Source organism: Psammomys obesus, unplaced genomic scaffold (assembly GCF_907164565.1).
Source record: "Psammomys obesus unplaced genomic scaffold, mPsaObe1.curated_primary_1811, whole genome shotgun sequence".
Lineage (NCBI taxonomy): Eukaryota > Metazoa > Chordata > Mammalia > Rodentia > Muridae > Psammomys > Psammomys obesus.
Genome location: NW_026585504.1, coordinates 20,131,895 through 20,154,763, shown reverse-complemented (window position 1 = coordinate 20,154,763; position 22,869 = coordinate 20,131,895). Strand labels below are relative to the sequence as shown.

General features: G+C 38.6%; 1 long non-coding RNA gene across 17 annotated transcripts in view; it reads right to left on the bottom strand.

Moving 5' to 3' along the window:
* Positions 1-1,172: 1,172 nt before the first annotated feature.
* Positions 1,173-22,869, bottom strand: part of LOC129670376 (uncharacterized) — a 211,189-nt gene continuing 189,492 nt past the window's right edge. For 14 of the 17 annotated variants that reach the window (XR_008719186.1, XR_008719204.1, XR_008719185.1 and 11 more), the window contains 3 exons: positions 9,036-9,143; positions 6,330-6,454; positions 1,173-1,669 (listed from right to left, as the gene is read on the bottom strand). This is a non-coding gene — a long non-coding RNA (uncharacterized LOC129670376). Of the gene's footprint in view, positions 1,670-6,329; positions 6,455-9,035; positions 9,144-18,324; positions 18,951-22,869 lie in introns of all 17 variants that reach the window. The other 3 variants (XR_008719198.1, XR_008719192.1, XR_008719199.1) reach the window with 3 other exon arrangements.

The following is a 22,869-nucleotide window of genomic DNA, read 5'->3' as shown; positions in this document are numbered from 1 at the left end:
ACTTGGTATTTGGTACTCTGTTGTAGCATCCAAGCAAACTAAGATAGCTTATGCAAATTGCTTCTACTCATCTTGTCTTTAGTATTATGCCAAGACTGTTGAAGCAACTCTTCCCTGGAGTATATTACTACAGTGTCTCTTTGGGCATGACTAAAACATCACTTTACCTAAAACATACCTTGATATACTTCCTACATCAAAAATCAGTAATTATTCCTTATGTGTAGAGAATTAGATGAACAACTTTTTATTAATTACAGTTTGTTTACTTTGTATCCCAGCTCTAACACCCTCCCTGTCTCCCTCCCTGACCCCTTCCCAATCATGCCTTCCCTCTCTCTTCTCCTCCCATGCCCCTTCCACTTATAGGGGAGGTCCTTCTCCCCTTCCATCTGATCCTAACATGTGAGGTCTCATCAGGACTGCATTGTCTTTCTCTGTGGCCTGGTAAGGCTGCTTCTCCATCAGGGGGAAATAATCAAAGAGACAGCCATCGAGTTCATGTCAGGGACAGTCCCTCTTCCCTTACTAGGGAACCCAATTGAACACTGAGCTGCCATGGGTTACATCTGTGCAGGGGTTCTAGATTATCTTCATGCCTGGTCCTTGATTGGAGTATCAGTCTCAGAAAAGACCCCTTTGCCCAGATTTTTTTTGGTTCTGTTGCTCTCCTTGTAGAGCTCCTGACCCCTCCAGGTCTTTCTATCTCCTCCCAGATGCCCCTCAACTGGGGAATGGATACAGAAATTGTGGTACATTTACAAAATTAAATACTACTCAGAAATTAAAAACAAGGAAATCATGAAATTTGCAGGCCAATGGTAAGAACTATAAAAGATCATCCTGAGTAAGGTAAGCCAAAAATAGAAAGACACACATGGAATATACTCACTTTTAAGTGGATATTAGACATATAACATAGGATAATCAGACTAAAATCTATACACTGAAAGAAGCTAAGCAAGAAGGAGGACCTTGGGTAAGATGGTCCATCCTCACTCAGAAAGGTAAATGACACGGACATCAAAAGAGGGAGAAAACAGGGAAAAGGACAGCAACGTGCCCCAGAAGAACTCTGAAAGACTACCCAGCAAGGTATCGGAACAGATGCTGAGCCTCATTGCCAAACTTTGGGCAGAGTGTGGGGAATCTTATGAAAGAATGAACAACTATTTTAATGGTTAATTAATTCACTTTTATTTATGTGTATGTGGGGGAAGGCTGTTTGAATTTATATGCAATGCTTGCATTCATGTCCCCAGAAATTCCAGAAGAGAGCATCAGATCCGTTAGAACTAGAGTTATAGGGGCTTGTGAGCTGCCTCACTGGGTGCCAGAAACAGAATCTGAGTCGTCTGCAGTTATGTGCTTTTAACTTCAGAACCACATCGACAGCCGTCAAATAAACAACTTTAGTCTAGCTTTCAGAGCTTCTATCTTTCTAGGCTGTTTTCTCAACACCCTGTATAAATTCTCTATTCCAGACAAGTAAGCCAACAACTTTGTAGTACTCATTTAGTCCCTTAACGTTGCTTTTCTTCAAAGCTTTCTGCATAGATGCACCAAATTCATTCTTCAATTTGGCTTTTTCTACCAAATGACCTCTGTGTAGTTTCTTCTTCTGGTCTTTATTTGTTCATTTAAAAATGGGTACAATCAAGTAAATAACCTGTGATTAATATAAAAAATTAAAATTAATAAAAAGGAAAAAAATTGGTCCAATCATGATTAATTTGAGAACTCTAGACAGAATAAGAAAACATGTTTGACGCTCTTATTATGATGCCTGGTACACAATATAACTTTGTTAAATCATTATTCCCTTTCTACCTTTTTTCTCATAACCAAGATAATTAGTGACCTTTCCCTCTCACTATGGTCCTTCTTCCAAAGTATATTTTATGCCCATCAGTCTCCAATAAATTCCCCAAATCACTTCTATTTTAGTCAATAATCTATTTAGAAAAATTTTTGTATTGGAAAATAAACTGACTTTCCTTAAAACACTTCAGTGTCATTACCTCTGCAGTAAATTTTATACAGTTCAACACACACACACACACACACACACACACACTCACACATACACATTGTCAATATGCAAAGCAAAACAATGCAAACAGCTCAATGAATTAGAATCTGATTTTAGGAACTACATAGTGGTGGATATTTTCAAATCTCCAAAGTAGGTTGTGATCCCTGCAGGAACAGCATTGGAAAAGCACAGAGCTGGCCTCTTCTCTCTCTAACCCATCTACTCAGCCTACTTTGGGGCCATCTCAAAAGATAATAAGAAGATATGAGCTGCATAAATTTCAAGAACAGTTTAAGTGTAAATGGTGCCTAGATGAATGAGGGAAACGAAGTCTTCTAGTGGAAGAACTGTAAATGTAGATGATAAAAGAACAAACAAAACTAGAAGACTAACCCTCCTCCTGTCTGTCATCTGTCAGCCATCCTGAGATGAATGAGGTATGAGGGCATTGCCTGCTCTTTCCCAACCTCAATACCCTGCTTGTCCAGAGAGGGAGCCAAGAGGGGTGAGGAGAAGCAAGCAGGAAAGAAGACACTCTCAGAGAGGTTACATTGTTGGAAATTCCACATATGACCCTGTCACTCCAGGGCAGAGAAGTGGCTGGTACTTCTGGGAGAAGCATTTGCAGGAAATTGTTTTTCACCAACAGTTCGAAGACTTGATTTCTGCTACTATCCTTGTCTCCTGCTGAATCTGTGCCAGGATGTTTTGCTTCTTCTGCATTTCAGAGTCTTTACCAGCAAAGGAAGGCAATTGAATCAGATCACCACAAGGCCTTCCAGCAAAAAACAATACTGGCCTCAAATTTTGGCCCCTTGATTATATGAAGGATCAACAAGAGTAATGGGAAAAAAATTAATTCTTCATAATTTTTGTTAAATTTTTCCTTAGTTTGAAAGTTCAAGTGAGAATAGAATAAAGCTAAAACTTGATAGCTATTAAAGAAAGGATGGGTTTAGGAACAATATAAAGCAGTAAATCAGGAGGGTGAGTCTAGAAATGATTGCTCCTTCCTCCAAATGCCGTGCAACTTTTCTAACAGCAGCAAAGTACACCGGCAAGCCGCCAGCCTGGAGAAGACTGGTTTTGCTCCAAACCATGTCTCAAAAACCTAAAGGAAAAAAAATGCTGAAGTATTAGAATGTGGCTAAGCTTAGGGCTCCAATGAAGCAGTCCTACTTAGGAGCAAGGAGAAAATGATGAGTCTCCCCTTGTATAAGGCTCAGAAATAAATCATGTTCGCTACTTTTCTCCTCACTGTGACTAAGTATCATACAGAAGAACCTTAAGTGATGACAGGCCTGTTACGGTTTGAAGGGTCTGGTCAGTCGTGGTCAAATAGACAGGACGGTCATATCCACTGGATCTATGGTGGGAGATCCCACACAACTTGCTGTATCCAGGTGGATCATGAAACAGGGAGAAATGGAGTTAGGACCCCGGCCAGGCTATAATCCATAAGGTCATCCTGCCAGCATCCTTCCTCTAAGCTCTGCCTCTCAAAGCTTCCAAAACAGCATCATCAGTGGGAACCAAGTGTTCAGACACAAGCCTGGGGAGGATGAGGATGTTTCACATTCAAAGCCTAACACTGACTTTAGAGACTGCTTATCAGCTTGGTCACATTGTCATTGTATTTTCCACATCAAGGCATTTGGAAAAGGAGGGTGAGTCATGATGTCTTGTTCCTTTATGATTTAGTGTGCCACTTGATTAAAAACAAGCTCAGGATTCTTTCAAAGGACTTAATTTTGTAATCAGATTTTCTTTAAAGTCTCTTGGTGAGAGCTATGGGGAAAAGATTATTCAAAGGAACAGTGGATGGCAGTGTTGGTTTGCAGCTCTAAAGCCAAGGAATGGAAAGTGCAATTTCGTTTTTTCTTAAATACTATTATTACTATTATTATTTATTCCAATTTAGTAAGTTTGTATCCTGGCTGTGGCCCACTCCCTCATCTCCTCCAGATCCCATCCTACCACCTCTTTCCCCTTATACCCCTCTCCTAGTCCTAGGGGTGGTCCTCCTCCCCTACTATCTGACTCTAACCCATCAGGTCTCATCAGGATTGTCTGGATCCTCTTTTTCTGTGGCCTAATAAGGCTACCTCAACAGGGAGGGGGGGTGTGATTGGAGAGCAGGCAACTGATTTGATGCCAGAGCCTGTCCCTGCTCCCCTTGCTAGGATACCTCCATAGAGACTGAGCTGCCCATGGGCTACATCTGAGCAGGGGGTCTAGGTCCTCTCCCTGAATGGTCCTTAGTTGATTCATCAGTCTTCTAAGGCCCCCCTGGGCCCAGATATTTTAGCTCTGTTTGTCTCCTTGCGGAGCTCCTGTCCCCTCCAGGTTTTTTTTTTATCTCCTTTTCTTAAAGAAAGAAGCAGACTTGACCCTCTGAGTTACAAGGATGTGGGCTCAGCCATGAAGAGCACATGGCTGTAGGTTCAAAACATGGTGAGAGAATTACACCAGATGATTTGATCATCACATTTTTAAAATATGGAAGGGAAAGAAATGAGCTAAAAATAATAATAATAATTTATAACTCAGTTTTACATAGAGTCTTCATAGTAGCTAAATGACAGCTAGCCCACAGAACTAACAAGTCAATAGACAGTGACTAAAGAATACAACTAGCATTCTGAAGTACATGGTGGTCTTGTGTCTTTATAGGGTATAGGGGAAAAAATTTCAAGTTAAAAGAGAGAGGAACCTGAGAAGAAAAGAATGAGTATAGTAGCCAAACTTTGGGCAGAGAGCTCAGAGTGGAAAGAAAGAGTAGGGGAGTAAGACTCAGAGCAGACAGGAGCTCCAGAAGAAGACTAACAGAGCCAACAAATCTGGGCCTGTGGGGACCTGCAGAGACTGATGCACCAGCCACAGACCATACATGAAGAGGAACTAGACCCCCCTGAGTAGCCAATAGGCAACTCAGTCTCCATCTGGGTTCCCTAGTAAGGGGGGCAGGGGCTGTCCTAATGAGATTTGATAGGCTGGGGTCAGATGGTAGGGAAGGAGGGTTACCCCTTTCTGAGGACTAGGGGAGAGGAATAGGAGGGAAAACGGAGGGAGGCTGGGACTGGGAGGAGATAAGGGAGGGGCCTACAATTGGGATGTAAAGTGAATAAATTATGAAAAATAAATTTAAATTTATAAAAAGAAGTGAAAGACGTTTTAGAATGTATTTTCTACTTAGCAGTCTAAAAATGATAGGAGTAAAGGTGCAAAGAGGCTAAAAGAATAAAAGAAAATCTCTTCGCATGATTTTATATTCAGGCTTTTAAAATGCATTCAAATGAGACAACAAACACAAGAATAGAGAATCAGAAGACAGTAAAACATCTCATAAAAACTGATGAAAATAACTACAAGCAAGAGAATGCTTGGGACACTACACAACTCACAAATCACTAGCAGTTAAGAAAATTTAATTACCATGGTATCTTCAAAATTGAATACAGTTTCTTCATGGAGTAGATGAAGAAGCAAACACCCAGCAGTGTGTCATTTTTAAATCAAAAACATGTCATGAATTTATTTTTTAATTTTAATAGTAATAATTTAATAACAATTTTAACTTATTAATGTTTCAAGTTAGCATGCAAAGCAACGGAACGCATCAGGACATCTTCATGCTTATGTGTCATTATGTTTTGTTCTCACTCACTCCCCTCCCCCATCCACCTGGCTCCCTTCTTGTTGCTCTTCTATTTTATTACCTGCACTTCATCTATTATCTACCTTCCAAAAGAAAGGTTATTCCTCTCCTTTCAAGATCGCCTTTCTACTTTTATTACCTACATATACACATGTAAACACACACACAACACAACACACACACACACACACACACACACACACACACACACACTAGGTCCTACCTATAAAAGTTGTGGTATTTGGCTTTTTGTTTGTTTGTTTGGTTGGTTGGTTGGTTGGTTTGGCTTGGTTTTTCAAGACAAGGTTTTTCTGTGTAATTGTCCTGGCTGTCCTGGACCTCCTTTTGTAGACCAGGCTGGCCTCAAACCACAGAGATCCACCTGTCTCTCTCTCTCCAGAATGGTGGGTTTAATGGTCTAAATACTGCCGCCATTACATGGCAATATTTGGCTTATTCCATCTAGCTTACTTTAATTAACATAATGTATCCCAGTCATTTGAATTTTCCTAACAATGTCATGATTTAATTGTTAGCAGATTTATAATTTATTACTAATACTTTTAGTTAACATATACAACAACTGGTTTCATTATGAAAATTTTAAGGTTACACATCATTCCACTTTACACATACCTGGAGAAGAGATAGGAGAAAATACACATGTTCAAATCCAGCCTTCCTGCACCAGCCATCACTATCACTTACTAAACAACGTAAGATCCTACAAATAGCCACTCTTAAGAAGCTAATACATTTTGCTGAAAAAAAAAAAAAGTACGATTACTTCCTTTTTAAAGAAGATGCCAAACAACTTATTTCCCACTAACTGCCTTGAATTCCCTATGACATTAACAATCTTTAGGCATTGTTATCTAAATGCTGAGTTCATTATACAGAACATCTCATTTGTGGGCTGAGAGATGTAGCCTAATTAGTGAAATGTTTGCCCAACATCTGTGAAGCCTGGGTTCAGTCTCCAAAACCCCGTAAGTTAAATGTGGTGATGGGGGTAGAGGAGTGGAGTCAGGAGAATCAGAACTTCAAGGTCATCCTCAGCTACATCACAAGTTAGGGACCAGCCTGGGTTACTTTACCTTGTCTCAGAACAGTAGCAACAACAAAAACAACCTCACGCACAGAAGATTGCTTGCATATGATGACAAGTTCCTATTCTTCATTAAAACCATACTTTCATGGAAACTGAGAGTTTCAGAGCGTCTACATAAACGGTAGATGTACTAACCGTTTCCCTTGCCTACATTTGTCTCCAATGATAAAGAAAAGAGCTTTTCATAATTCTTGAGGAATTCATGATGTGGAAATGAAAATAGCAACCAGGGACTAGGACCTTGTAATCAGCACATTCTCTTATCCACCCACCATATTCAAATACCAACTAGGAAGGAAAATACTTGAGATTTCCACAAGTAGTTCTATCCCACGAATTCTGTAAAGATTATTCAGTTGTGCAATATACATATTGTCAGACGCATGTTGTGTGATAAATATCTTATTATAAAATTCCAGAACACTACAGAATTCCTGACAGTTCAGAATTGATACACACAGATGTCCAAGATCACAACCTAAAAAAGATAACAGTTACTAAAGAAGATAGAATTGATGTGGATAATTAAATTTGGTCATTTCACTTTTACAGTGTTCGCATCCCCTCAAATAGATGTCTGATGCTGCACTATGAATTCCCATGTCATTTTTTAGCCTGTTGTACTGACCATTTCCCCTAGCCTGCAAGTTCACATGTTCTCAGAGTTAGTACTACTTATACCTTGACTGTTTCGTAAGTGCTTTCTCCCCTTGTTTGTACTCTAGAATATTATTGGAAATATATCCGAACAGCAAAGTTCAAGATAAAGTCACAAAGTCTGCCTTGATACATAAATAATGGAATAACAATTGTTCTCAATTGGCCACCAGTCACAGAAGCAAATTTCATGGTGTATTTAAGGTTCACAGTTTGCATTAACATCTGTAATATTTGTGATTACTTTACTTCTGTGAGTATCATCAATGAGCTATTGCATCATTTGTTCAAATCAAAAGTGTTAGTATGCTTGACTTCATTATGATGAGGAAACCCACAGCCGCACTAGGAAAATAAGTGGCAGAGACGATGCCGAACTCAAGGAGTGCCACAGCATACCTTAGAGGCAAAACAAACTATAAATTGTGGAAGAAGACACAGTTGATTAGAACAAGAAAATGATTGATCTCTCAAGAGCTTTGATCGCTATGATAGTCAGTCTTCCTTGTCAGCTTTATCAGATTTAGAATCAGCTAGGAAAATCACTTCTGGGTTTGTCTGTTAGAGTGTTTCTAGAGAGGTTCACTTGAGGATAGGTGGGGTCCAGTATGAAGGCCTACACTGAAGCAAAAGGATAAAAGGAGGATGCCAGCCACGCTCATGTCTCTCTCTGCTACCTGATATGCCCAGTGTACAAACTGACTCCTGATGCCATTCCTCTCCTTCCATGGTGAATTATATCCCCTGTACCCTGAACCAAAATAAACCTACCCTTCTATTTTGCTACAGAAATGAGGAAGTAACTAGAACAATTATCGTGTATGAGGTTTCTTTTATTTTCTACCAAGATTTAAATGTTCTACTATTCTCACCGTTGGGAAAACATGAACCAATATTCATGTTTGCCAATTGGTGTCACAGGTTTCATACACATAGATCAGTTATATCACATGTCTGTCAGTTACAAAATATCCTTCCTGCTACAGCTAATTAGTTTGGACACTTAGAAGGCAATTGAAACCCTGGTGGACTAGGTGAACTGGCCGCATGTAACAAGGCCATCAGATGCCAAGACAGCTCCTGCGGTTTTTCCCCTATGGATGTCAACAAAAGTAGGCCCAGAAAATATGGGCATTGGAAGTGATACACTAAGTGAAGAAGATTGCTAGCATAAGCACACGTGAACACTGTCAAAGCTTCTGACAGCCTGGATAGAGCCAAAACGCATAGAAAATTGAATTGACACTGTCTGAGGCTGGATCACCCATCTCCTGTGGATGAAAGGCAACACTCTTCATCTTAATTTGAAATGAGGATAATAAATACATTTGATTAGTGGAATCGAGCAATAATTAAATATTATAAAAGTAAATGTAGCTTGAAATAGGGTTTAATTAGTCAACCAGGAACCAACACAGAAGAAGTTGAGCAGAAGGTGAATGATTAGTTGACATTTGAGCATAGGAATATTTGATCTATATGTGATGAAAGATTTCAAACATGGACATTTGTTGGAATCTAGAATAATTACCTTTCTTTTGTAATATACCAACCCCAAAAACTATAGCACTAACCTGCAGGCAAGATGCATCCATTGATCCAATACTGGTATAACTGCTAAAGCATTAACCAACAACTCTTGGATTGCATTTGAGGCCCTCTACTCAGGAAGGAATAGATGGCTAGACAAAAATCCACAAAATGGGGAAATCATCAGTCCAATGGTATAACCCATTGTTGTTGTATAACCCATTATTGTTGTTTAGATAAATTTACAGAGTGCCAAACTGCAATCTAAATATTCATGTTTATATCCATACAGGAGCACTACTCTACTCCCTAATCAGAGAAGCTTCTTCTTGTAGTGAACAGCAGTTAAGAACAGAGACTTGTGGCTGTCCAACCTGCTTAAAATTAAGGAAAGTTGAGTATCCAGACTTTAATAGAACATTTTTATAATCTCTGTAAGCCTCAGGAAACACAGATGAAGATAAAGGAAAAAGAATGTAAGAGTTGGAAGAAAAAGATAGAAATACTATCTTCGAGGAATGACATAGTTACTACAAGCATGGTCAGCTTGGACCTGAACAAGACTGGGCCTTGTCCAAGATCCAGTGGACAATTCAAAGCCAAGGCCAAGGCCATGTGATGGTCCTGGTTAAAATCGGAGAGTTACAAAACAAAACAGAAAGGTCAGAATGTGGGAGAGGGCCTATAGGCAGGAAGTAGGTATGACTGTGGGGAGGGGAAATAAAAGAAGAAAAGGGGTGAGCATAAACAGAGAACAATATGTGTATGTGTTTGTGTATTAAATCATCAAATACTAAATTTAATCAGTAAAAAATTAAAGGAAAAGAAAAATGACATTCAACACAAGCGAGAATCCCCTTTATTACCTCATTGAATCTGAGACAGATCAAGTTCCTTTTCTATTGCTCTACTTGGACAGAATGGCAGAAGATGGTGCTAATACAACTTTTTGACCCAAAAATTTTAGGGTATTTTGTTATTGATTCTGAAAGAAAATGCTTCCTTTTCCAATATTTTGTATCTTAAGACCTAATGGAAATTCAATGTTTTTTTTTTCTCCACATAATTGAACAAAATAAATAATAGTATTTGCAAGTGGTTGAGTTTTGGTTTGCAATGTTCTTAGAATGCAGCTTCAGTATCTATTGAAAAAGGATTAGCTACTTGACCCTTCCTAGGATGAACACTAACATCCTAGCTATAATGTGCTACAGTACCATAGTACTATATATAACTCTAGTAATATAGTACTGTTTTAATTCCAAATTGTCTCTTAGTCAATGATGTGGAACACTTTCCCTTGATATGCGACAATTCCATACACTTTGTGATGAAAGTTCACATTTATTTCATATGCTTAGTCAAAAGGAGTATTTATACAGTCATGAATTGCACATGACTACATAAAGCACATTTATATTCTCTATCAAGATTGCAGGTTCGTTTTATAGGATTCAAATTTATAGAACACTTTCTGAATTTAATAAGTTACAATGCTATCAATACTTTATACAAACCATGCCAATCCCGTAGAGATAAGACAATTACCTAACTTTTATCCATTAAAAACAGGAGTTTTCCAGAGAGACACACACAAAAGGAATATTTCTCTTCTTTGTAATGGATTTCAGATTTCAGTTATACTAAGTTGAAAAGAATGACAATTTCTGCATTTGTCCTTCAACCTAATGTCTACAGGTGATGTGAGAAAGGTAGATTTCTGGGATATGAGTTAGGAGGTCTTACCTCATCTACCCCCAGTAAGTTCAGTGAAGCTGCTGGGGTTAACATCACCAAGAACCATTTAAATCCTAGCATGAAGGATCATATCTTCTAACCGACTGGCTACTGATGGATGTTACACATCTGTTCCTGTTACTGCTGGAGAAATTATGTGAGAACCACTGTCCACATGGTCTAGTTGACTATTCTGAACCACAGACACTTGATCACTTCAGGCAAACACAGGGCTTGTTTGACAGAAATGCTTTTACAAAGCTGAGCACAATGACACTTTGTGTCTCCTTCTGAAAATAAAATACTCTGTAATCTTAGGGGCTTCTGATCTGTTTACCGGTTGTACCAACGACCTGGATTTATTCAACTGTTAGCACCAAACTGACCTATGTTATAATGACAGATACTGTTACAATGAACAAAAGTATCATCTTTCTTGGGCTTTGCCTTTCTCTGAGAAGAGAAATTGATGTTCAAAGATTCCTCTTTTCACTCCTCTTTAAATGTAAATATGTCAGAGACATATTAAAATGCCATTCGACATAGACTACTATTTTTAAAACAAAGTTGTCATTTGACTCCTGGTGAATTGCTCATAAATTTGAGGCTGAATAAAGAGATCAGATTACATTATGCATTTTGGTATCTATAACTTTCGGCAATGAATTAAAACTGGCTGATGGTGTCTCCAGCGCATGTCATTTTCTGTTGATTCATGTACTGCAATATAACCTTCAAAATTCCCTTATGCCAACAAACACTCAGATATGCTGAGTGCGGGAGGAGATTAAAGTGGCTATAAGATTGAAAACAGTATGAAGGCATCAGATAATGCAGTAGAGGTATAATGAAAGTGTAAACAAAGCCGGTAAATGCAGAAATTACTGTTCATATAACCCACTGCTGAATTCAATGGAGAGTTTAACTCCCTGCCAAATATATATTAATACCGAACAAATTGGTAAGATCAATACACCCAGCCTGTTTCATTCTTATTAAAGTATTTTTCTCTTTGAGGCTGAGCATAAGTAAGGCATCGCCATTCTTCTTTGGAAAATGTAATATTTCCCCAATAGGGATTGAGCACTCAGGTGCAGTCAAAGTCCCAGCTCTGATAAACTCTGAGCAGAAGATTTTCCTCCACTCTTTAAATTTGAAGTTATGCACAGAAATAACCTCTCATATTTTCCTGCACAGTAGCTTTTTGATTCTGCATTGTGAAAGCCAATCCATCCTTTAAAGGCTCCTTAAGCTGGGGGAGGAAGGGGACATTAACACTGTGCTAGGAACATCTATTGTTTCCGTACTAGCTAGAGATCTATGGATGAATGCTTTCAACAGAAGTTAAAAGAGATAATGAGTCTTTAATGATACAAAATCAGAGCCTTGTGTGCCTAGTGAAGCCTGACACAAGCTCCAGCTTGCAGCTAGCAAGAAAAGCTCATTCACTCCATTTTATAGGTCCCAAATACCAGTAAAGCACCTTCTTGGAAAACTCCATATCCCTTAAGACAGGACCAGCCCTATCTGTCTATTAGGTTAAACTGTTCTTTGATGCAAACACAGATAGGATGGTAAGCCTACGCTCCTTCCCTCCATCGCTCTGAGAGCTGAAGGTGAATGCATTTCCACCCTCAATGCAGCGGTTTCTACTTCATTCCAGCCTTTTTCAAGATCCATTTCCTTTTGTGTGTATTTCTTTCTCTTGCTCTCTACCAAAACATAAAGAGGAAATGCCAAGGTCATTGCTCTGAGCGTGCCCTCTGCTGTACTGGCAGATTGCATGTGTGCATGGAAAGAGACTGCTCTTCACTGAGTATTAGGGAACTGGTTTGAAACTCAGCTGTATGAATGGGTACAGCCAAAAACCGTCTGTAGAGCAGGGGGAAAGAAGTCCCCCTCTGTGAACACAAGCCAGGCTCCTTGATGCTAAATCAGATTTGCTTCTGGGAGGATTGGTATGTCTGACATGATTAGGAAGCTTCAGCACTGCTGATTATAAATTAAAATTAAGAAAAACAGATTGATCTGGAAAATAGAAAACATAAGGCCAAATAGCTGTGTTCAGCCCTCTTCAAGGAGGCTTTAGGAGTGATGGAGACAAGAAGCCTTTACGACAGGAATCCTAACCAGCTTCTTGTGCAAATATTTGCATGCTCTCACAGTTGTAGTGAGGTGCCAAGATCAGTGACACAAGCGGAGAAAGGAAAACCACACAATTTGATTTGTTGTGTATTGATCATGCACTTTTCAATCCCCCACAGAAAAATATGTACATATATTCCTAAGCGTGAGTGAATCAGGGCCTGGAGAACAGTGGGATTACAGGGGCCAATAGCCCACACCTTGCTGACATGAACTATTATCAATTTGTTGTTGTTTAAAGAAAACTTGGGTTTCTTCCTTCCTCATTCATCCTCCCACATTCTGGTTTCCCAACATTCACTTATTTTTTCTTTTGAATATAGGAGTGCCTGTAAGAAATGATCATGAGAGATGCAGTAGAAGGGGGAGAAATATAAGAATCACTGAGAATAGTTTGAAGGTGGGAAGGATAGAGCAAGAAGAAACACAGAAATTTCAGAATCATTTTGAGAAACTTCCCTCATGCTTGTAACCATTGATTTTTTTTTAAATGACATGAAAACATTTTTCTTTATCTCATTATTTTGCTATAGAAAAACTGACCAATGCAGAGTATTTAAAAATACTAGTTAAGGTTTCTAAAGCAAACAGCTATTTAAAAGACTATGAAAAATATTAAGGTCACATTTATTTAAACAAAGCAGACAGTTAAGATAAGGAACTAGATAGTATAGAAATATGGTTTGACAAGAAAAAAATAAATATGGCAGAAACTTTGAAGTGAAAAAGAAAAGATTGTTGGCCTATATTACTTATCTGCTATGCACTGATTTTCAAGTAGCTATTTCCTATTATTGATATATATGGAAGCTATACAAAACATCCATTTTTTAATTAAGTAATCTTGTCAAAGGTAATAACTTTGGTGCCATTTTATATTCACCTATCATACTATCTCTCAAATTTCATTGTGTGTGTGTGTGTGTGTGTGTGTGTTCAAATATTTAATAATGGAAGCACAATCTTAGTTTTACCTTCATTTTAGATAATTAAGAATAAATAAATTGTTTTTTCTATTATTAGTTACATTTTATTAACTTTGTATTGCAACTGTATCCCGCTCCCTCATTCCTTCCCAATCCCACCCTTTCTCCCTCATCTCCTCCCTGCTCCTTTCCAAGTCCACTGATAGGGGAGGACCTCCTCCCCTTTCATCTGACCCTGTTTTATCATGTCAAACTAATTAAAATATTGTAAACAAAGTAAAGTGAACTATTTACCTGCTGAGTTTACTTTTTGCCATCAAATTCATTGCGAAACTTCTAATTTCCCACTGTATTTATTTCTTTTAATGAATTCTCAAACACAGTTTTATATGATCCAAAAACAGAGTTTTCAAAATTCTTTAAAGATAGTTCTCACAAATGCATTTGCTTTCCACAATTTTCTTATTTGTTGTTTTGAATTATGTAGATTTGATACTGGGCATGAATTGTGCACAGGGATCCCAGCACGGGGGGGCAGAGGCAGGCAATTCTTTGAGTTTGAGCCTAGACTGGTCTTTATAACAATTTTTTGACCAGCAAGGGCTACACAGTGAGACCCTGTCTCAAAAATAAATGTAAACATGCAAACACTATAAAGAATTTATTGACCCTAATGATTTCCAACTGTTTTCAGAAAGTAGAATTATAACGAAGTATTAACAAATCATTACTTACCCTGTACCCTTAATAACAGCAATAAAATTAACAAATTTAGTCAGCAATAAGGAAACTTGTGATAGGACATAAATTCTCCCAATTCAAGTGTTAGATCATAGATTGCAGCTTATATCCAATAATTCCAATTGTGTTCGATACCTTAGAGCCCGGGCAACATACCGCGTAGCAATTATTTGTTTTATTTGATAAGATAAATAGCTGAATAGCCAATGAAAGTAAAGAGAAGAAAGCCAGCAAAATGGTTCTGCAGAATAGTATTCCATTGTGTAGATATACATTTTCTTTATTTATGTATCAGTTGATTGACATCTTGGCTGTTTCCAGGAGTATTATTCGTCTGTTAAGAAAAATCAGATCTGCAGGAAAAAAAATGAAATGATTGGAACTAGAAACAATCATCCTGAGTGAGTGAAGTAATTCAGACCCAGAAATATTGTGCTTTCCACTAACTGCTGATGTTAGATTTTATGCTTTAGATATGTTTTTAGTTTAGAATATTCACAAAGGTTAGGTTAGCAAGGGACAAAGTAAGAAAGGATTATTCCAAAGAATGTAAACTAGAGTGTGGTGTTATACAGTGATAAAGAGGAAACTAGAATAAAAGGGTTAAAGGTGATGAAGAAACAAGAGCTGAGTAGGGTGTGGGATGTGGGCGGGGGTCTTTGTAAAAGCCACATGGAAACCTACTATTGTAGAAGCTTCCTAAAATAGACACTGTATAAAAGACAATGACCCAACTAGACACAATATTCTACTAAATAAAATTACCAGTTCTGGGAATACGTTGCATCATTTTGAGTACTTGGCCAAAAAAGTTCCCATAGAAGTTCTCCAAAACACTAAAAGCTACTGCAAGTGTTACCAGTTAGTTACTCTTCACAGCTTAACAGTTCTGATAACTATTGCTGATGACTCCACATACTTATGACATAGGACATGGAGAAATGCAGATGACACACACCTAGAAGCTTCACTCTTTCTGGTTCTTGGTGATAGAATGTGCTATCGATCTCATACTATAAACCCTGAAGTCTGTTATGAAGACCTGCCTGCAATATATGGCCACAGCTACAGTAGTGGCATGAATGCTAGGGGAGTAACCAACCATGTTTTTATTAAAATTAAGATCCACCTACTTGAGATGAAACACATATCTGATACTGTTAATGGTGCCAAGAACCTGAAGCTAAATAGGTCATTGGCCCAAGAGAAAACCTACTACTATTATTCTGCTGAATTAGAATAGCAATGAAATGACTCCTAATGACATATACCCATAGATCAGTGCGTTGTTCAACCCTCAGCAGAGAAACCTTTTCCAGTCGATGGGAATGGACGCATAGACTCACGAGTGCTTACCACCCAGAAAGTGAGAAACTTTGAAGTCATCATCCCAGAATGGAATGCCTTGATCATGCTTCTACCTTCAAAACTAAGGGTTCTATGCAGAAGGGGGAGGTGAAAAGATTGTACAAACAAAAAGGGGCGGATAATTCTAAGGAAACAGACTTTTCCAGACACGTGAAATCAAAGAGACGGGCAGTATGCACAAGAACTGCAGTTGGAGACTGGAAAAAAACAGGATAAACAACATACTATATAAAATTTTCAAAGAATACATAAACAACAACAAACAACATGGTTCATTGGGTGAAGGTGCTTGCCACATAAACCCGACAACCTGAGTTCGAGACCATCTTTAATCCACGTACAGGTGGAAGGAATGAATCAACTTCATGGAGTTGTCTCTGATCTCCACAAGTACTCACACACACGCTGCCCATACTTAGACATCACACACACACACACACACACACACACACGCATGCTATAATTATTATTATTAACAATAATATAAATGAAAGTTTTAAAGAGAAAAATGAAATATCTTACACAAAAGAAAATTTGACATTTTTAACTTCATTTCTTACATTTCTCAAATTTAATTAGAATATAACTATATCATTCCTCTTCCTTCTACTCCTCTCCTATTCCCCCCCTCAAATGCATGGCCTATTTCCTTTAATAATTATTATTATTATGTATGAATGTGAATAAATATATAACTGCAACCCACTGAGTCTGTTCAGTGGTGCTTGAATGTGTATGTTTTTAGGGATGACCACCTGGGATTGGATAACCATTTATGGTGATACCTATGTAAGACTGGTTCTCTTTTTCTCAGTGGTCCCTAATTTCTTGTAGCTTTTCATCTATGGTTGCGACTATGAGTTTTCCAGTCTTATTCTTGGCATGTCAACTCATGCAGTCATTTGCACAGTGGTATCACTCACTGGGCATAGGTTCCCTGTCAGACACAGTCTTTTCAATAATAATAGTAATAACTATTATTGTTATTACAATATATCCCGATTGAATCCCTCTCCCTCCACTTCTCCCGGTCCCACCTTCCCTTCTCTTCCCCCGTATTCCCTTCCCCTAGTCTACTGAAATGGGGAGTTCTCCTCCTGTGCCATCTGCCCACAGCTTATCAAGTCTCATCAGGACTGCCTGGATCCTCTTCCTCTGTGGCCTGCCAAGGCCGCATCACCAGGGGCAAGGGATCAAAGAGCAGGCAAGCCAGTTCATGACAGAGGCAGCGCTTGCTCCTCTTACTCAGGAACCCACATGCAGAACGAGCTGCCAATTGAGTACATCTTATCAGGGAATCTAGGTCTTCTCCAAGCATAGTCCTTGGTTGATATATCAGTCTCTGCAGGACCCCCAGGCTCAGGGTGTTTTAGCTTTGTTGGTCTCTTTGTGGGGCTTCTGTCCCCTCCATGTTCTTCTATCCACACATACCCCTTCCACAAGACTCCCTGCACTCTGCCCAAAGTTTGGTTGTGAGTCTCAGCATCTGCTTCTATCCCCTGTTGGGTGGAGACTTTCAGAAGACCCTCTAGAATTGGCTACCATCCCGTTCTTTGTCTCTTCCACTGCTTCTGGTGTCTATCCTTTTTGCCATTTTGAATGAGATTTAAGCATCTTCCCTAGGGTCCTCCCTGTTGTTTAGCTTCTTTAGGTCTGTAGATTTTAGTATGGCTATTTTATATTATGTGGCTAATATCTACTTATACTGGAAGATAAAAATCAAAAAGATTGTGTCAATCTGTAGAGGAGGACAATGAAGCCAGTCCTGATGAGACCTGATCAGCTAGGGTCAGATGGAAGGGTAAGAGGTCCTCCCCTATCAATGGACTTGGAGAGGGGCATGGGAGGAGATGATGGAGGGAGGGTGGGATTGGGAGGGAATGGGAGAGGAGGCTACAGCTGGGACAAAAAATGAAAAAAAGAAAGAAAGAAAGGAAGAAAGAAAGAAAGAAAGAAAGAAAGAAAGAAAGAAAGAAAGAAAGAAAAACTGAGCCCTGGAGGCCCTGCAGAGACTGATATCCCAACCAAGGACAATGCATGGAGAGAACTTAAAATTCCTGCTCAGATGTAGCCCATAGACTCACTCTCCAAGTCAGTTCCCTAATAAGGGGAGCAGGCATTTCTCTGGCATGAACTCAGTGACAGACTCTCTGGTCACCTCCTCCTGAGGGATGCAGCCTCTCCAGGCCACAGAGGAAGACAATGCAACCAGTCCTGATGAGACGTGAAATGCTAGGGTCAAACAGAAGGGGAGGGAGACCTCACCTATCAGTGGACTATGGGAGGCGCATAAGGGCGAAGAGGGATGGATGGTAGTATTGGGAGGAGACAAGGGAGGGTGGCACAGCCAGGATACAACTTGAATAAATTATAATGAATTATAATAATAAAACAATTAAAAAATCAGGAACAGCACCATTTGTTGAAGATCTTTTTTCCATTGTATGGTTTTGGCATCTTTATCAAAAATCAGGTGTCCATAAGTGTGTGGGTTTATTTCTTGGTCTTCTATCTGATTCCATTGATCCACCATTCTGTTTCTATGCCAGTACCATGCAGTTTTTATCACTGTTGCTCTATAGTACAGCTTGAGATCAGGTATGGAGATTCCTCCAGAAGATCTTTTATTGTAGAGGACTATTTTAGCAATTCTGGGTTTCTTGTTATTCTATATGAAGCTGAGAATTTTTCTTTCAAGGCCTGTAAAGAATTGTGTTGGTAATTTGATGGGAATTGCATTGAATCTGTAGATTGCTTTTGGTAAGATGGCCATTTTTACTGTGTTAAGCCTGCCAAGCCATGAGCATGGGAGATCTTTCCATCTTCTGATATCTTCTTCTAATTCTTTCTTCAGAGACTTGAAATTTTTTTCATACAAGTCTTTGACTTGTTTGGTTAGGGTTACTCCAAGGTACTTTATGTCCTTTGTGGGTATTGTGAAGGGTGTTGTTTTCCTAATTTCTTTCTCAGCCCTTTTGTCTTTTGTATACAAGAGGGCTACTTTTTTTTTTTTTTGAGTTAATTTTGTATCAGGCCACTTTGCTGAAACAAACAAAAAGGAGAAGGAAATCAACAAAATGGTTCTCTATCTGAAGATGGAAATGGAAACATTTAAGAAAACAGAAACTGAGGAAATCATGGAGAGGGAGAACTTAGGGAATAAAACAGGAACTATGGAGGCAAACATATCCAACAGATTATGAGATGGAAGAAAGAATGTCAGGTGTTACAGATACAATGGAAGAAATCGATGAAGAAAATATTAAAGAAAATATTGAAGAAAATATTAAATCTAAAAAATTCCTGATTCAAACCATCCAAGAAATCAAGAACAAGATGAAAAGATAAAACCTAAGAATAACAGGGATAGATAAAAAAGAAGGTTCCTGTCTCCAAAGCCCAGAAAATATTTCAACAAAATCATAGAAAAAAATTTCCTCAATTTAAAGGAGAGGCCTATAAGCATACAAAGGCTTACAGAACACCTAAAGATTAGGCATAAAGGAAAATCCTCCTGCCACATAATAATCAAAACACTAAATATATAGAACAAAGCAAAAATACTGAAAGTTTCATAGTAAAAATGTCAAGTAACATATAATGGCAAAACCATAAGAATCACACTTGACTTCTCAATAGAGACTATGAAAGCAGAAAGGGCCTACGTGGATATTATGCAACTGTAAGAGAACACAGATGTCAGCCCAGACTACTATACCCAGCAAAACTCTCAGTCATCATAGATGGCTGATATTCAAAGATATTGAATATTCAAAAAGATATTCAAAGACAATAAACAAATTTAAACAGTACCTACCTACAAATCCAGACTTACAGAAGATACTAGAAAGAAAAATACAATCCAAGAAGGCTAACCACACCCAGGAAAACACAGGAAATAAATAACCTCACTACAGCAAAACTAAAAGTAACCAAGCACACAAACACACTACCACGACCAACATTAAAATAGAAGGATCTAACCATCAATGGTCATTAATCTCTCTCAATGGGCTCATCAATGGGCTCAATTCTCCAATAAAAAGACACAGAATGGATGCATAAACAAGACCCAACATTCTGCAGTGTAAAAGAAACACACCTCAGTCACAAAGATAGACATTACCTGAGAATAAAGAGCAGACACAGTCTTGTAACAAAGTTGCTTATCCTCTTATTCTTAGAATCTTTTTGCTCTCTTTTTTGTGATGTTATCTGAGCCTTAGGTGTAGGGGTCGTGCTGTAGATCTATTTGGTGATGGGAACTGAGTTGGTTACTGACTTTTGAACATTGTGGCTCTCTATGATTGTCTCTCCTTTCTGTAGAAAAAGGTTTCTTTACTGAAGAGTGAGAAACACAATCATTTGTAGATACAAGGGTAAATATTGCGAATGCAGTGAGGAATTATAGTGGTTTAAGGAAGAGGTTGTGTTCTCCTCTAAGCTGGATGGCCTCAGTAACTACGAGACTAAGTATTCTATGCGGGAATCATTTCTTCCTGTTGAGCAGTTATGTCCAATTAGACAGCTGTTCATTACCACCAAGGTATAAGTGCCGCTGTTTCACCTTTGCTGATATCTTGCCCTGCTTCTCAGTGTAGTGGTTCATAGGTATCACAGCTGGTTAGGACTATTGATTGCTTTCCTTACTTGGGCAGCTTGCGTAGCATCTTCAGGCACTATGAAAGTTAGCACTCACGAAGGAGGCTTTCAAGTCAGATAGGGCTGGAATCCTCTGATTCCTGTGTCTTATAAGGGTGGAGTCTGTACCAATCTGACGTACCTTTAGCCTCTGGAAGTAACCAAGGTAACAGCAATAACATATTTTGAAGGGGAAATCTCTTGGACTCCCCTGACCAACAACTTTCATTTTTATCATTTCCATCTTTATATAACCTATATCCTATTCCTATTCCTGGGGAGTAGCAACAGAAAAATCATCAACCTTTTTTTATTTGGTTTTGTTTTATGTTTCTGAAAAGAGCAAATGCTTTCTATATATAGTAAAAAGTGCTGTGATTCATACCATGTAACAGTCTCAAAGCTGAGCCTACATGTCTCAGACAGCATTCCTTGGTATTGCTGATACAATGGGCTTTTGAGTGCAAAGTGCCTATGCTGTGTTTGAGAACCATGGCTGCACTGAAGTCACACAGCACAGCACAGGCAGGCACTACTGAACACTTTGAATTCATCATGAATTTAAGTTTGAAACAGGTTTTGATGATTGAGCCTCTAGAAATCGTTTGCTGTTTCCAAATTGTCACAAAGCCAAAGTTCAGTTATGATAACTGAACTGAGTCAGGTCTCCTCTAATACCTTAATATCTAAAGTTTTCATCCTTGATGACAGTTGGTTATGGAAGTGATTGTGTTCCAAGCTCTACTGAAAAAGCAGTATAGACAGAAATAGTGATGTTTATTAATTCTTTGACATTTCAGTGCTTCGGTAACTTACCGCACTAGTCATGCTGGGTAGCTGGCCTCTACGTCATTAAATATGTCACTGTCAAAGAAATCTCCCACAGACCTTCCAGCAAACAACCATGCAAAGTTGTACCAAAGGTAACGTTGGCAGACACTGAAATCCTGAAAAATTCTACCATGTATTAGCTATTTCCAAAGAAAACATTTATGTTGCCAGGAAACGCTTAATGCCTCCTGGTGAAGATTATGTAAGAAGCACTTATTTCTTAGAAAAAGCCCTAGCTTTTTATTTCAAGAAAAGAGTTGACAAGAAATGGGTTGAATATTTCAGTTATCCTTGGATACACTTTCTTCCTTAACATCTAAAGTTAACATATACTCCCTGTATTCCATCTAATCTATTTTTGAAATACACAAGCAAGCTTTCAATCCTGCCTTGTAAGTATTCCTGGAAGTTTATCCTTACTGAACATCTCCTTTATTTAGCTCTTTACAATACCTGATTGTATGTAACATTAAATGATATTTTGTCAGTAATTATCTATACTAGTTTAAAATTCTCTTAGCAGCGAGGAAATAAAATTGGATAAAGCAGGAGGCTAATATATATCCCACATCCAGGGCCAGGCAGGAAACATCAGCATAGCCAGGTTCTACCTGGCTATGTCCATCCTCTACATGTAGCAGTTTTAATCACGCTTTAATCATACTGTAGTCCAACCACTTCATGTAGGCAAAAATACTGTCAAGTTATCCCAGTCACTCTCATAGTGTGGACACTGACCAATGGGAAAATCCCTTGAGAGTGTATCTGACCTGCTCCCTTCTAGAGCAACTGTTTCCAGCAGGGGTATGGCAGCACTGGAGAAGTATTTGGGGCATTTGTGACAAGGGTTTTCATTCTTAGAATAATTGGAATATATCAGCACTCAGCAGTCAGGAAGTGAAGATAATGAGTACCCTAAGATATACAGAACAATCTCACAAAGTGAATTTTACTTTCTCAAATGAAACTCTAACAATCTACTAGATATCCAGGCAACCACCTGAGGCCAGAACACTCCTGGTCTTACTTATTTTAATATTTGCCAAACTTTGCTAGTAAGCACCTTGCTTTATTTTGTTTAAGGTTTTATCCAGAGTTCAGAAATATTATGTCAACAAAGCCACTTTTGACATATGAAGCACAAATATAATTGATGTGTGTCCACCAGATTTGGTAAGTGTGCTAATCATAGTGAGTGTAAAAGTAAATTTGTTACATGAGTTTGGATAACAGAAATAAATCTTTACAGGCTGACTCAGAGTACCAGGCTAGGAGGAGGCTAAGAAAGGGGGTCGTGACTGACTGTAAGTCCAGCCTGAGGTAAGAGTGAGTTTGAGGTCAGCCTAGTGTTACGTATTGCCTAAAAACTGGCATATTCTTTTAAACAGACTCTCATGTTGGAGTTTTTAAAAAGCCACTGAGAAAACTTAAAATGTGCTGCAAGCATGCTATACTCTGAGACCAGCCTGTGACTTTGATTACCAATCTA